We start from the raw sequence: 13834 nt of genomic DNA on the forward strand, positions 1-13834 counted from the left end.
CAGCGATACGCCATCCCATCTGGTTTGCGCTTAGTGGGGCAATTATTCAATTTTCAACAGGACAATGACCCAACACACCTCCAGGCTGTGTACGGGCTATTTGACCAAGAAGGAGAGTGATGGAGTGCTGCATCAGATGACCGTGTTATTTCATAGTTTAGATGTCTTCACTATTATTCTGCAATGTACAAAATAGTAAAAACTAAAGAAAAACCCTGTGTCCAAACTTTTGACTGGTACTGTATAATTCATTTCTAAGTCCAAAAATGTATGTAGGGTCCTAGGATTGCCCCTTTATCTGATAAAATGGTGCCGGAGAGGAATGCAAATGGTTTACGTGTCCCAAACCGATTGTGTTTTTTTGTTCGTTTATTTACGTTGTTCATAATGTTGCCGCTACCGTCTCTTATAACCGAAAATAATATCTAGGACTGAGATTACTCACCACGGATGAGCAGAAGCTTTTTTTTCCTTTCACGAGTCCAACACAAATGATATACTGCTTTCTTGGGAACAGGCCCATATCCCTGTGATTTGTGTGAAGACGAGGAGGAGAAAAAGGTTTCAAAGGACAGGCTGCCTTTGGAGAATAGGCGATCAAATAAATCCCCACTTCCTTCCATTCTGCTAGCAAACGCGCAATCTTTGGAGAATAAAATCAATGATTTACGTGGAAGATTGAGCTACCAACGGGACATTCAAAACGGTAACATCTTATGCTTCACGGAGTTGTGGCTGAACGACAACACTATCAACATACAGCTGGCTGGTTATACGCTGTACCGGCAGGAAAGAACAGCAGCATCTGGTAAGACAAGGGGCGGCGGACTATGTATTTTTGTAAATAACAGCTAGTGCACGATATCTAGGGAAGTCTCGAGCTACTGCTCGTCAGAGGTAGAGTTTCTCATGACAAGCTGTAGACCACACTATCTACCTAGAGAGTTTTGATCTGTATTTTTCATAGCTGTTTACATACCACCACTGTCAGCAGCTGTCACTAAGACAGCATTGAATGAGCTGTATTCCACCATGAGCAAACAAGAAAACACTCACCCAGAGGCGGCGCTCTTAGTAGCCGGGGCCTTTAATGTAGGGAAACTTAAATCCGTTTTACCAAATTTCTATCAGCATGTTAAATGTGCAACCAGAGGGAAAACACTGGACCACCTTTACTCCACACGCATAGATGCAAACAAAGCTCTCCCTCGCCCTCCATTTGGCAAATCTGACCATAATTCTATCCTCCTGATTCCTGCTTACAAGCTAAAATTAAAGCAGGAAGCACCAGTGACTAATGCATCGATGACGTCATCCCCACAGTGACCGTACGTACATACCCAACCAGAAGCCACGGATTACAGGCAACATCCGGACTGAGCTAAAGGCTAGAGCTGCCGCTTTCAAGGTGTGGGACTCTAACCCGGAAGCTTATAAGAAATCCCCCTATGCCCTCCGACGAACCATCAAACAGGCAACGCTTCAATACAGGACTAACATCGAATCGTACTACACCGGCTCTGATGCTTGTTGGGTGTAGCAGGGCCTGCAAACCATTACAGACTGCAAAGGGAAGCACAGCCAAGAGCTGCCCAGTGACACGAGCCTACCAGATGAGCAAAACTACATCTATGCTCGCATCGAGGCAAATAACACTGAAACATGCATGAGAGCACCAGTTGTTCCGAAAGATTGTGTGATCATGCACTCCGCAGCCGATGTGAGTAAGACCTTGAAACAGGTCAACATTCACAAGGCCGCAGTTTCAGACGGATTTCCAGAATGTGTACTGTGCGCATGTGCTGACTAACTGGCAAGTGTCTTCACTGACATTTTCAACCTCTCCCTGTCCAATTCCGTAATACCAACATGTTTAAAGTAGACAACCATAGTGCCTGTTCCCAAGAACACCAAGGTAACCTGCAAAAATGACTACCAACCTGTAGCACTCATGTCTATAGCCATGAAGAGATTTGAAAGGCTGGTCATGGCTCACATCAACACATTATCCCAAAAACCCTTGACCCACCCAAATTGACATACCGCTCCATGAGATCCACAGACGATGCAATCTCTATTGCACTCCACACTGCCATTTCCCACCTGGACAAAAGGAACACCTATGTGAGAATGTTATTCATTGACTACATCTCAGAGTTCAACACCATACTGCCCTCAAAGCTCATCACTAAGCTAAGGGCCCTAAGACTAAACACCTCCCTCTGCAACTGGATCCTGGACTTCCTGACAGGCCGCAACCAGGTGGTAAGGGTAGGTAACAACACATCTGATCCTCACCACTGGGGCCCCTCAGAGGTACGTGCTCAGTCCCCTCCTGTACACGCTGTTCACTCAGGACTGCACGGCCAGGCACGACTCCAACACCATCATTAAGTTTGCCGAAGACACAACAGTGGTAGGCCTGATCACCGACAATGACGAGACAGCCTATAGGGAGGAGGTCAGAGACCTGGCCGTGTGGTGCCAGGACAACAGTCTCTCCCTCAATGTGATCAAGACAAAGGAGATTATTGTGGACTACAGGAAAAAGAGGACAGAGCACGTCCCCATTCTCATCGACGGGGCTGCAGTGGAGCAGGTTGAGAGCTTCAAGTTCCTTGGTGTCCACGTAACCAACAAACTAACATGGTCCAATCACACCAAGACCGTTGTGTAGAGGACACGAGATAACCTATTCCCCCACAGGAGACTGAAAAGATTTGGCATGGGTCCTCAGATCCTCTAAAGGTTCTACTGCTGCAGCATCGAGATCATCTTGACTGGTTGCATCACTGCCTGGGATGGCAACTACTCGGCCTCCGACTGCAAGGCACTGCAGAGGGTAGTGCGAACGGCCCAGTACATCACTGTGGCCAAGCTTCCTGCCATCCAGGACCTCTATAACAGACAGTGTCACAGGAAGGCCCTAAATATTGTCAAAAACTCCAGCCATCCTAGTCATAGACTGTTCTCTCTGCTATCGCATGGCAAGCGGTACCGGAGCGCCAAGTCTAGGTCCAAGAGGCTTCTGAACAGTTTCTACCCCCAAGCCATAAGACTCCTGAATATCTAATCAGATGGCTACCCAGACTATTTGCACTCTCCCCCCCCTTTTGCACCTATGCTGCTCTCTGTTGTTATCATCTATGCATAGTCACTTTAGTAACTCTACCTATATGTACATGTACATATTACCTCAACTAACCGGTGCCTCAATTTACCAATACACCCCTGTATATAGTCTAGCTTTAATTTTAATTAAATGTAATTACTTGTTACTTTTATTTCTTATTCTTATCCGTATTTTTTTAAACTGCATTGTAGGTTAGGGGCTCGTAAGTAAGCATTTCACTGTTGTATTCAGCGTATGTGACTAATACAATTTGATTAACATACAGCAGTTGAAGGTCACAGTTCTGCTGTGTGAAGGTCACTGCCTGTTACAAGGGCAATCCTTAGTTCCTAAGTCAATTTTATGTCGCCATTTCAACGTGATCCATTAACCTGCCCAGAAATGTTTTATTCTGTCCACTGTTCCGCAAATGTCCTGCAAAATCGTTCCCTTGTCCCGCATTTGGGCTTTTTTAAATGTGGTCACCCTAATTCCAATAGTGGAAGCATTCCTATTGCAACATGTTAACGCCATCTTTTCACATGTGAGGAGAATAACAATATTTCAACCCCAACATGTGAATCTGCATATCCACATGTAAAAGTGACATTTTCACTTGGTTTTCTTACATGTGAAACTGCTCATTTCCTTTTCATATGTATTTGTATTTATTTCAGCATCCCCATTAGCTGCTACCAAGTCAGCAGCTACTCTTCCTGGGGTCCAAACACATTAAAGCACTTACATTACACAAAAAAACTAAAGATGAAAAAAAGTACATCATATGACATTATTACACCACTACATATCTACAACACAAAATGTACAATACCACCATACAACCAGTGCCAACTAGTCATGTTTTGAAGCGGGGTTGCTTGTTTTGCATGTTATTTTGGCATTAATTCGTGTCACATATCAGTTTACAAACAATGCAAAAACACACACACATATATATATATATATATATATATATAACTGAGTTAATGAAGTCGCATACAAACATGGTCTCATTTTTGCTTTCTTGAGTAAGGCAGCACCAAAATGCAGGTGTTCAGCCTAGCTCAGTGCTTTCTGGGGTGGTGGGGCAGCCAGTGTAAAATATGCAGAGTAGGCGTTGATAATGTTCTCTAGATGTGCCGTGATTGGTTCAGGGTACTGTCACTCATGGGTACACTACGTCACTGCCAAATCTAAGGGTAGAGCTTGAAAATTCAAGCCCCTTGGGTGCTGCCATAGAGTTACATTAGAAGTGCCAATCCAGAAATGCTCAAGGTCATTGGCCGCAGAAAGATTGACGTCAAATCACGTTATAGCTACAGTAATTTTGATTGGACTGATCATGTCAACATCATACTTTCAAAATCTTATCTAGCAGTCATCATCATGAATCATGTCAACAACCTACTGGCAAATCATTTTTAATCATTGTCATATGAAGAAACATAATGGACATAAACATTTCATAAACAAGTTGGAAATCACAAATTCAACAATGAGTGTTTTGGAAGCAATCAGTGGCTCGTGGCAAGCATTGCAAAGCCTGCTCTTCAGTGGATTGGGTGTGTGGTCCCAATTCCGGGTTTAAGGGTCTCTTTTCTAAGCTTAAAATTATAAACATTCAACATTGGCAATGCTGTTGCGCTCAAAACAACTGTTTACTCTGAACTGGGAAATCTGAGTTCAAGACAACTGGGAACTCGGGAAAAAAATGAGCTCCGACTGGGTAATATGTTTTGAACGGTCATCCAACTCTGAATTGTAAGTCGGGAACTCGGGCCTCCTTGTAGAGCTACGACCTGACAATCACTGACGTCATCATGAATCGACCTTGTTTATATTCCATTTCATTCCGTTCTGAATTCGCTGTATATATCAAAATTGCTGAACAAATAGTTAAATTGAGTACGTCTGTCCTAGCTCGCTAATTAATGTCTTGAAATTACGGATTGCCTCTTATCTGCTTCTCTTCCCCTTATACCATAGTTTGTACATCTCAATTGTCAGTAAACACCACATGTGTTTAACCTCTTAAACCTATGGGGGCGCTATGTCATTATTGGATAAAAAAACGTGCCCATTTTAAGCGCAATATTTTGTCACGAAAAGATGCTCGACTATGCATATAATTGGCAGCTTTGGAATGAAAACACTCTGACGTTTCCAAAACTGCAAAGATATTATCTGTGAGTGCCCCAGAACTGATGCTACAGGCGAAATGTAATGAATTTCCTCCTCTTCCTCCGAAGAGGAGAGGCGAAACGGATCGGAGGACCAATATGCGTCGTGGTAAGTGTCCATGGTTCTTTTTAATACGTTAAGTTACACATGAACAACTACAAAAAACAAGAAATGTGCAAATTCAAAACAGTCCTATCTGGTGCAAACACAGAGACAGGAACAATCACCCACAAACACACAGTGAAACCCAGGCTACCTAAGTATGATTCTCAATCAGAGACAACTAATGACACCTGCCTCTGATTGAGAACCATACTAGGCCGAAAACATAGAAATACCCAAAACCTATTAAAACAAACATAGACTGCCCACCCAACTCACGCCCTGACCATACTAACTAAATACAAAACACAGGGAATAAAGGTCAGAACGTGACACGAAACCAAGATGAAACTTCAAACAGGAAATGAGCAGGATTTTTGACGCTCTGTTTTTCATTGTCTCCTTATATGGCTGTGAAAGCGCCACGAATTAGCCTGCCCTTTCTATCATTTCTCCAAGTTGTCTGCAGCATTGTGAAGTATTTGTAGGCATATCATTGGAAGATTGGCCATAAGAGACTACATTTACCAGGGGTCCGCCCGGTGTCCTTTGTTGAAATTGTTGCGTAATCTCCAAGCTGCTCGCATTCATCCATGTGATTGAGACAGAGAGGAGACTTTCAGGAATGATATATCATGAAGAGATATGTGAAAAACACCTTGAGGATTGATTCTAAACAACGTTTACCATGTTTCAGTCGATATTATGGAGTTAATGTGGAAGAAAGTTTGGCGTTTGGATGAATGAATTTTCGGGGTTTTTTGGTAGACAAACATGATGCAGAAAACGGACCGATTTCTCCTGCACAAATAATCTTTCAGGAAAAACTGAACATTTGCTATCTAACTGAGAGTCTCTTCATTGAAAACATCCGAAGTTCTTCAAAGGTAAATGATTTTATTTGAATGGTTTTCTGGTTTTTGTGAAAATGTTGCCTGCTGAATGTTAACGCTAAATGCTAACGCTAAATGCTAACGCTAGCTATCAATACTGTTACACAAATGCTTGTTTTGCTATGGTTGCGAAGCATATTTTTGAAAATCTGAGATGACAGTGTTGTTAACAAAAGGCTAAGCTTGAGAGCTATCATATTGATTTCATTTCACTTGCGATTTTCATGAATAGTTAACATTGTGTTATGCTAATGAGCTTGCTGATAGATTTACACAATCCTGGATACATTTTTTTTTCTTAGCTAAACGTGATGCACAAAATGGAGCAATTTCTCCTAAACAAATAATCTTTCAGGAAAAACTGAACATTTGCTATCTAACTGAGAGTCTCCTCATTGAAAACATCAGAAGTTCTTCAAAGGTAAATGATTTTATTTGAATGGTTTTCTGGTTTTTGTGAAAATGTTGCCTGCTGAATGCTAACGCTAAATGCTATGCTAACGCTAAATGCTATGCTAACGCTAAATGCTGTTACACAAATGCTTGTTTTGCTATGGTTGAGAAGCATATTTTTGAAAATCTGAGATGACAGTGTTGTTAACAAAAGGCTAAGCTTGAGAGCTAGCATATTTATTTCATTTCATTTGCGATTTTCATGAATAGTTAACGTTGCGTTATGGTAATGAGCTTGAGGCTGTATTCACGATCCCGGATCCGGGATGGCTCGACGCAAGAAGTTAAGCAAGTTAAGCAAGTCAGCCACATCAGCTATGTTTTTTTTAAAGGCAGTAAATGAGGCTGAATGAACTGTTTCGCTGCCAGACAAGGCTCCGCTGATAGCCAGGTGTAGCACTGGTAAGGTGTTGGGACTGCTGTTGGGACTCTGCTGTTAGGGTAGCTTTATTTAGGCCCTAACAGTTTGTGGGCACAGTGTGTCACCATTATAGTGCAATTAATGTATTGTTTAGTGTTGTGTTGTGTTGTGTAGCAGCTTTGCTGGCATGCATGCTCAACATTTATTTTTTATTTCCCCACAAAGATTTACATGCTAAAATCACCACTTCATACAACAATATTACAATGTATGTGTATGCGTGTGTCTGTATCTTTGTGTGCGTTTCTTCACAGTCCCCGCTGTTCCATAAGGTGTACAGTGGCTTGCGAAAGTATTCACCCCCTTGGCATTTTTCCTATTTTGTTGCCTTACAACCTGGAAATGAAATAGATTTTTGGGGGTGTTTGTATCATTTGATTTACTCAACAACCACTTTGAAGATGCACATTTTTTTTCTTGTGAAACAAACAAGGAAACACAAAAGAACAGAAAACATGAGTGTGTGTAACGGTTGTCGTCTTCCTCTTCTGAGGAGGAGTAGGAAATATCAGACCAATATGCAGCGTGGTAAGTGTTCATCATATTTATTACACTGAACACAGAAAACAAACGAACAAGAGAATAAAGGAAAACCGAAACAGTCCTGTATGGTGAAAACACTGAAACGGAAAATAACCAGCCACAAACAAAAGTGGGAAAACAGGCTACCAAAGTATGGTTCTCAATCAGAGACAACGATTGACAGCTGCCTCTGATTGGGAACCATACCAGGCCAAACACATAGAAATATAAACACAAGAACAAAACATAGAATGTCCACCCCAACTCACATGCTGACCAACCTAAAATACAGACATACAAAAGGAACTAAGGTCAGGATGTGAAAGTGTGCATAACTATTCACCCCCTCCCCAAAGGCAATACTTTGTAGAGCCAACTTTTGCAGCAATTACAGCTGCAAGTCACTTGGGGTATGTCTCTATAAGCTTGGCACATCTAGCCACTGGGATTTTTTACCCGTTCTTCAAGGCAAAACTGCTCCACCTCCTTCAAGTTGGATGGGTTCCGCTGGTGTACAGCAAAGGGTGAAAACAAATCGGGTGAAAAACATGGCCCACCTTGCCTGGCGAGGGTTCAGTCTTCTCGCTGACCGGATGTACTCCAGATTGCGGTGGTCAGTCCAGATGAGAAAATGGTGTTTAGCCCCCTCAAGCCAATGTCTCAACGTCTTCAAGGCCTTGTCTACAGCCAACAGCTCCCGGTCCCCCACGTCATAGTTTTGCTCCGCCAGGCTGAGCTTCTTCGAGAAGAATGCACAGGGCCGGAGATTCAGTGGCGTACCCGAGCGCTGAGAGAGCACCGCTCCTATGCCAGCCTCGGACGCATCCACCTCCACTATGAACACTAAAGCAAGGACGCCGAGGTAAACAAGAGCCCTTAGTTGCCCAAAAGCCCTGTCCGCCTCAACTGACCACCGCAGACGTACAGGACCCCCCTTCAGCTGTGAGGTAATGGGAAAAGCCACCTGACCAAAACCCCATATAAACCTCCAGTATTGGCAAACACTAAAAATCACTGCACCTCCTTTACCGTGGTGGGAGTCAGCCAATTACGCACGGCTGAAATACGGTCACTCTCCATCTCCACCCCTGAGGTGGAAATGCGACACCCTAGGAAGGAGACGGCTTGCTGAAAGAACAGGCATTTCTCAGCCTTGACGTACAGGTCATGCTCCAACAGTCGTCCAAGTACCTTGTGTACCAAGGACACATGCTCGGCGCGTGTAGCGGAGTATACCAGAATGTCATCGATATACAGCACTACACCCTACCCGTGCCGGTCCCTGAAAATCTCATCGACAAAGGATTGGAAGACTGATGGAGCATTCATCAACCCATATGGCATGACGAGGTACTCAAAATGACCTGAGGTGGTACTAAGCGCCATTTTCCATTCGTCTCCCTCCCGGATATGCACCAGGTGGTATGCGCTCCTGAGATCCAGTTTTGCGAAGAAGCGCACCCCGTGCATTGACTCAATCGCCGTGGCGATAAGAGGTAGAAGGTAACTGTACCTCACCGTGAGGTACAGTTACCTTGATAATCAATGCACGGGGCAGACCTCCATCCTTCTTCTTCACAAAAAATAAACTCAAGGAGACGGTTGAAGTGGATGACCGAATGTACCCCTGACGCAGGGATTCAGAGACGTATGTCTCCATAGCCACCGTCTCCGCTTGCGACAGGGGATGCACGTGACTCCTGGGAAGTGCAGTGTCTACCAGGAGATCTATCGCACAATCCCCCCGTCGAAGGGGTGGTAATTGAGTCGCCTTCTTCTTACAGAAGGCGAGAGCCAAATCTGCATATTCTGGAGGGATACGCATGGTGGAGACCTGGCCTGGACTTTCCACTGTGGTAGCACCAACGGAAACCCCTACACCAGGGGCACCTGACTTGGAATTCTGTCAAGGGTACGTAACTGGTGGCATGGAAGTCAAAAGCAGGAGAGCAGAACTTGGTAAATAGCCGGATCCGTTTAATGTACATAAAATTAAATCAAATTGTATTGGTCACATACACATGGTTAGCAGATGTTAATGCGAGTGTAGCGAAATGCTTGTGCTTCTAGTTCCGACAATGCAGTAATAACCAACGAGTAATCTAACCTAACAATTTCACAACAGCTACCTTATACACACAAGTGTAAAGAGATGAAGAATATGTACATAAAGATATATGAATGAGTGATGGTACAGAAAGACAAGATGCAGTAGATGGTATCGAGTACAGTATATACATATGAGATGAGTAATGTAGGGTATGTAAACATTATATTAAGTGGAAATGTTTAAAGTAGCTAGTGATACATTTTTTTACATGTATGGCAGCAGCCACTCAATGTTAGTGGTGGCTGTTTAACAGTCTGATGGCCTTGAGATAGAAGCTGTTTTTCAGTCTCTCGGTCCCTGCTTTGATGCACCTGTACTGACCTCGCCTTCTGGATGATAGCAGGGTGAACAGGCAGTGGCTCGGGTGGTTGTTGTCCTTGATGATCTTCCTTCCTGTGACATCGGGTGGTGTAGGTGTCCTGGGGGGAAGGTAGTTGGCCCCCGGTGATGCGTTGTGCAGACCTCACTACCCTCTGGAGAGTCTTACGGTTGTGGGCAGAGCAGCTGCCGTACCAGGCGGTGATACAGTCCGACAGGACGCTCTCGATCTGTCAAAGTTTGTGAGTGCTTTTGGTGACAAGCCACATTTCTGCAGCCTCCTGAGGTTGTAGAGGCGCTGCTGCGCCTTCTTCACCATGCTGTCTGTGTGGGTGAACCAATTCAGTTTGTCCGTGATGTGTATGCCGAGCAACATAAAAAAGTTCCTCCCTCTCCACTACTGTCCCGTCGAATGTGGATAGGGGGGTGCGCCCTCTGCTGTTTCCTGAAGTCCACGATGATTTCCTTTGTTTCGTTGACGTTGAGTGTGAGGTTATTTTCCTGACATCACACTCCGAGGGCCCTCACCTCCTCCCTGTAGGCCGTCTCCTCATTGTTGGTAATCAAGCCTACCACTGTTGTGTCGTCTGCAAACTTGATGATTGAGTTGGAGGCGTGCATGGCCATGCAGTCGTGGGTGAACAGTTATTACAGGAGAAGACTCAGACTGCACCCTTGTGGGGCCCCAGTGTTGAGGATCAGCGGGGTGGAGATGTTGTTACCTAACCTCACCACCTGGGGCGGCCCATCAGGAAGTCCAGTACCCAGTTGCACAGGGCGGGGTCGAGACCCAGGAACAGCATTCTCACATAGTTATTCCTCTTGTCCAGATGGGTTAGGGCCGTGTGCAGTGTGGTTGCAATTGTGTCGTCTGTGGACCTATTTGGGCGGTAAGCAAATTGGAGTGGGTCTAGGGTGTCAGGTAGGGTGGAGGTGATATGGTCCTTGACTAGTCTCTCAAAGCACTTCATGATGACGGAAGTGAGTGCTACAGGGTGGTAGTCGTTTAGCTCAGTTACCTTAGCTTTCTTGGGAACAGGAACAATGGCGGCCCTCTTGAAGAATGTGGGAACAGCAGACTGGGATAAGGATGGATTGAATATGTCCGTAAACACATCAGCCAGCTGGTCTGCGCATGCTCTGAGGACGCGGCTGGGGATGCCGTCTGGGCCTGCAGCCTTGCGAGGGTTAACACATTTAAATGTTTTACTCACGTCGGCTGCAGTGAAGGAGAGTCCTTAGGTTTTGGAAGCGGGCCATGTCAGTGACACTGTATTGTCCTCAAAGCGAGCAAGGAAGTTGTTTAGTCTGCCGTGGAGCAAGACATCCTGGTCTGCGGTATACAAAAATAACAAAATACATGGGCACAAAACCCGTATGGCACCAGTCACATAAAGCACACATACTTACAATAAACAATTCCCGACAAGGACATGGGGGAAACAGAGGGAACATATACAACATTTAATTAGGGAATTGAAACCAGGTGAAAGCGACAACCAGACAAAACAAATGGAACATGAAAAATAGATTGATGATGGCTAGAAGACCGGTGACGTTGACCGCCGAACACCGCCCGAGCTTGGAGAGGAACCGACTTCGGCAAAGGTCGTGACATGCACGCTGGCACGGTCGCCAGGTGTACTGTGTTTGTGGGCAATGCTTCAAGAAGCAGTGCAGCTTGTTTGGGTTGTGTTTCGGAGGACGCAAGGCTCTCGACCTTCACCTCTCCAGAGTCCATATGGGAGTTTCAGCGATGGGACAAGACTGTAACTACCAATTGGATACCACAAAATTTGAGAGAAAATGGGGTAAAAGAAAATAAACTAAAAAAAAAATCATGCAAAAATCTAATTTGCAGTTTCATAAGTGAAAAACATGAAAAACTGCCATTCACATGTTAGGCAAAAACATGTCATTTTCCTCAAATGTGAAAGGTGGTGTTAACATGTGAAACTGCAAATTTGAAGGGTATGTCTCATTTCCAAAGCCTGGATCCTCTGGTCCCCTGCTGGCTAGAGAGAGGTCGGGTCAGAGAGCTTAAAGGGTCTTCACGTGAGGAGATAATACCCCCTCTAATTGGGTGTTGTGTTGGGAGCGGGCTCTGGCTCCATCTCTGTCTGCACTCCCTCTCCCTCCTGTTGCTTCCCTCACACGACTGTTCCTCAGCCAGCTCCCACAGATTATTATGGATGACAGATGCCGCCATCTTTTGGGGGAGCGAAGGATTATCTGGTTCTGGCAGGCAGAGTGTGGAAAGGCATGATGGAGAGAGATGGGGGGTTGAAACAACACTGGAGAACAAATGAACAGGCTCTGAAAGGAGCACACAGTTATACACACATACACAGACACCCCACAGAACATCCCTCAACAGTGTGTGTGTGGTGTGTGTGCGTGTGCGTGTGCGTGTGTGCGTGCAACATATACAACTTTTCTCCAGATGAGATCCAGGAGAAGCCAAGAATTAGCTGGGAAATAGCCTCAAAACATAGCTGGCATGACATTCCCATTATCATATCGCCACAGAAACAAATGAAGTAGAGATGTATATATCAGGGTGAATGGGGTGGAATGATGACACCTGATCATGTCTCTAATGGCCGATGCGTTTGCCAGGCCAGCGACAGTAAGTGGATTTCTACTGTGGTCTACTGTTTGTTTATTGGAGTGGCTGTTGTTCTGGATGCACTCCATAGAGGATACAAATTGCATTATCCACGGCGGTGCAGGCCGGTATTGGCAGGGATGAATGATGGCCCCTATTTTCCTTCTGACAGAGAAGGTCGACAGAGGAGCTCTATACAATTACAAACAAGTTCCTGTTCAATCACTGCAGGTCTGTAGGGGGTACGCTATGCAACCACATCATGGGAGTTGTAGTTTTTGTGGAGTGGAGGGTTGTAAGGGTACAGGTTCAAGTCCCAGGTTAAGTCTATACACTGTGCAGTAATCCTTTGCTTTAGGGGCATACAAACCTGGATAAAGTTTATAGGAGGCTGGTTTGCTTGTATCGTAGACCTTGGCAATGCATGTCCATTAGAATGAGTTACCTTTATCTGCTATTCACATACATACTACTGTGTTATTATCAAATTTGCCAATTTTGTTGCTACTGTCAGTGATTTACACAGCTATTTAGGTTAACCTAATAACTCTACCTGATAACTAAATTCACTCTGCACTCTGCTACAAAGAGACAGCAGGGAACTACTAACCACACAGTACTGTCCTCTCCTGCTAACGGCTACACACACTAACCACATAACCTCACTATGGAAACCACTGTCTAACCAACACCTGGAGGTAAAGAGCAGGGGAAAAATGATCCTTTTACAGAAATCTATTGACTTATTGAGTTCATAATCTCCCGTGGCACAGAGAGTGGGGAGACTGGGGGGGGAGAGGGAGGAGACTGGGGGGAGAGAGGGAGGAGACTGGGGGGAGAGAGGGAGGAGACTGGGGGAGAGAGGGAGGAGACTGGGGGAGAGAGTGGGGAGACTGGGGGGACAGAGGGAGGAGACTGGGGGAGAGAGGGAGGAGACTGGGGGGAGAGAGGGAGGAGACTGGGGGGAGAGAGGGAGGAGACTGGGGGGAGAGGGAGGAGACTGGGGGGAGAGAGGGAGGAGACTGAGGGGGAGAGAGTGGGGAGACTGGGGGGAGAGAGGGAGGAGACTGGGGGAGAGAGGGGAGGAGACCAGGGGGAGAGAGGGAGGAGACTG

The sequence above is a fragment of the Oncorhynchus nerka genome, linkage group LG3 (assembly GCF_034236695.1).
Source record: "Oncorhynchus nerka isolate Pitt River linkage group LG3, Oner_Uvic_2.0, whole genome shotgun sequence".
Classification (NCBI taxonomy): Eukaryota; Metazoa; Chordata; class Actinopteri; order Salmoniformes; family Salmonidae; genus Oncorhynchus; species Oncorhynchus nerka.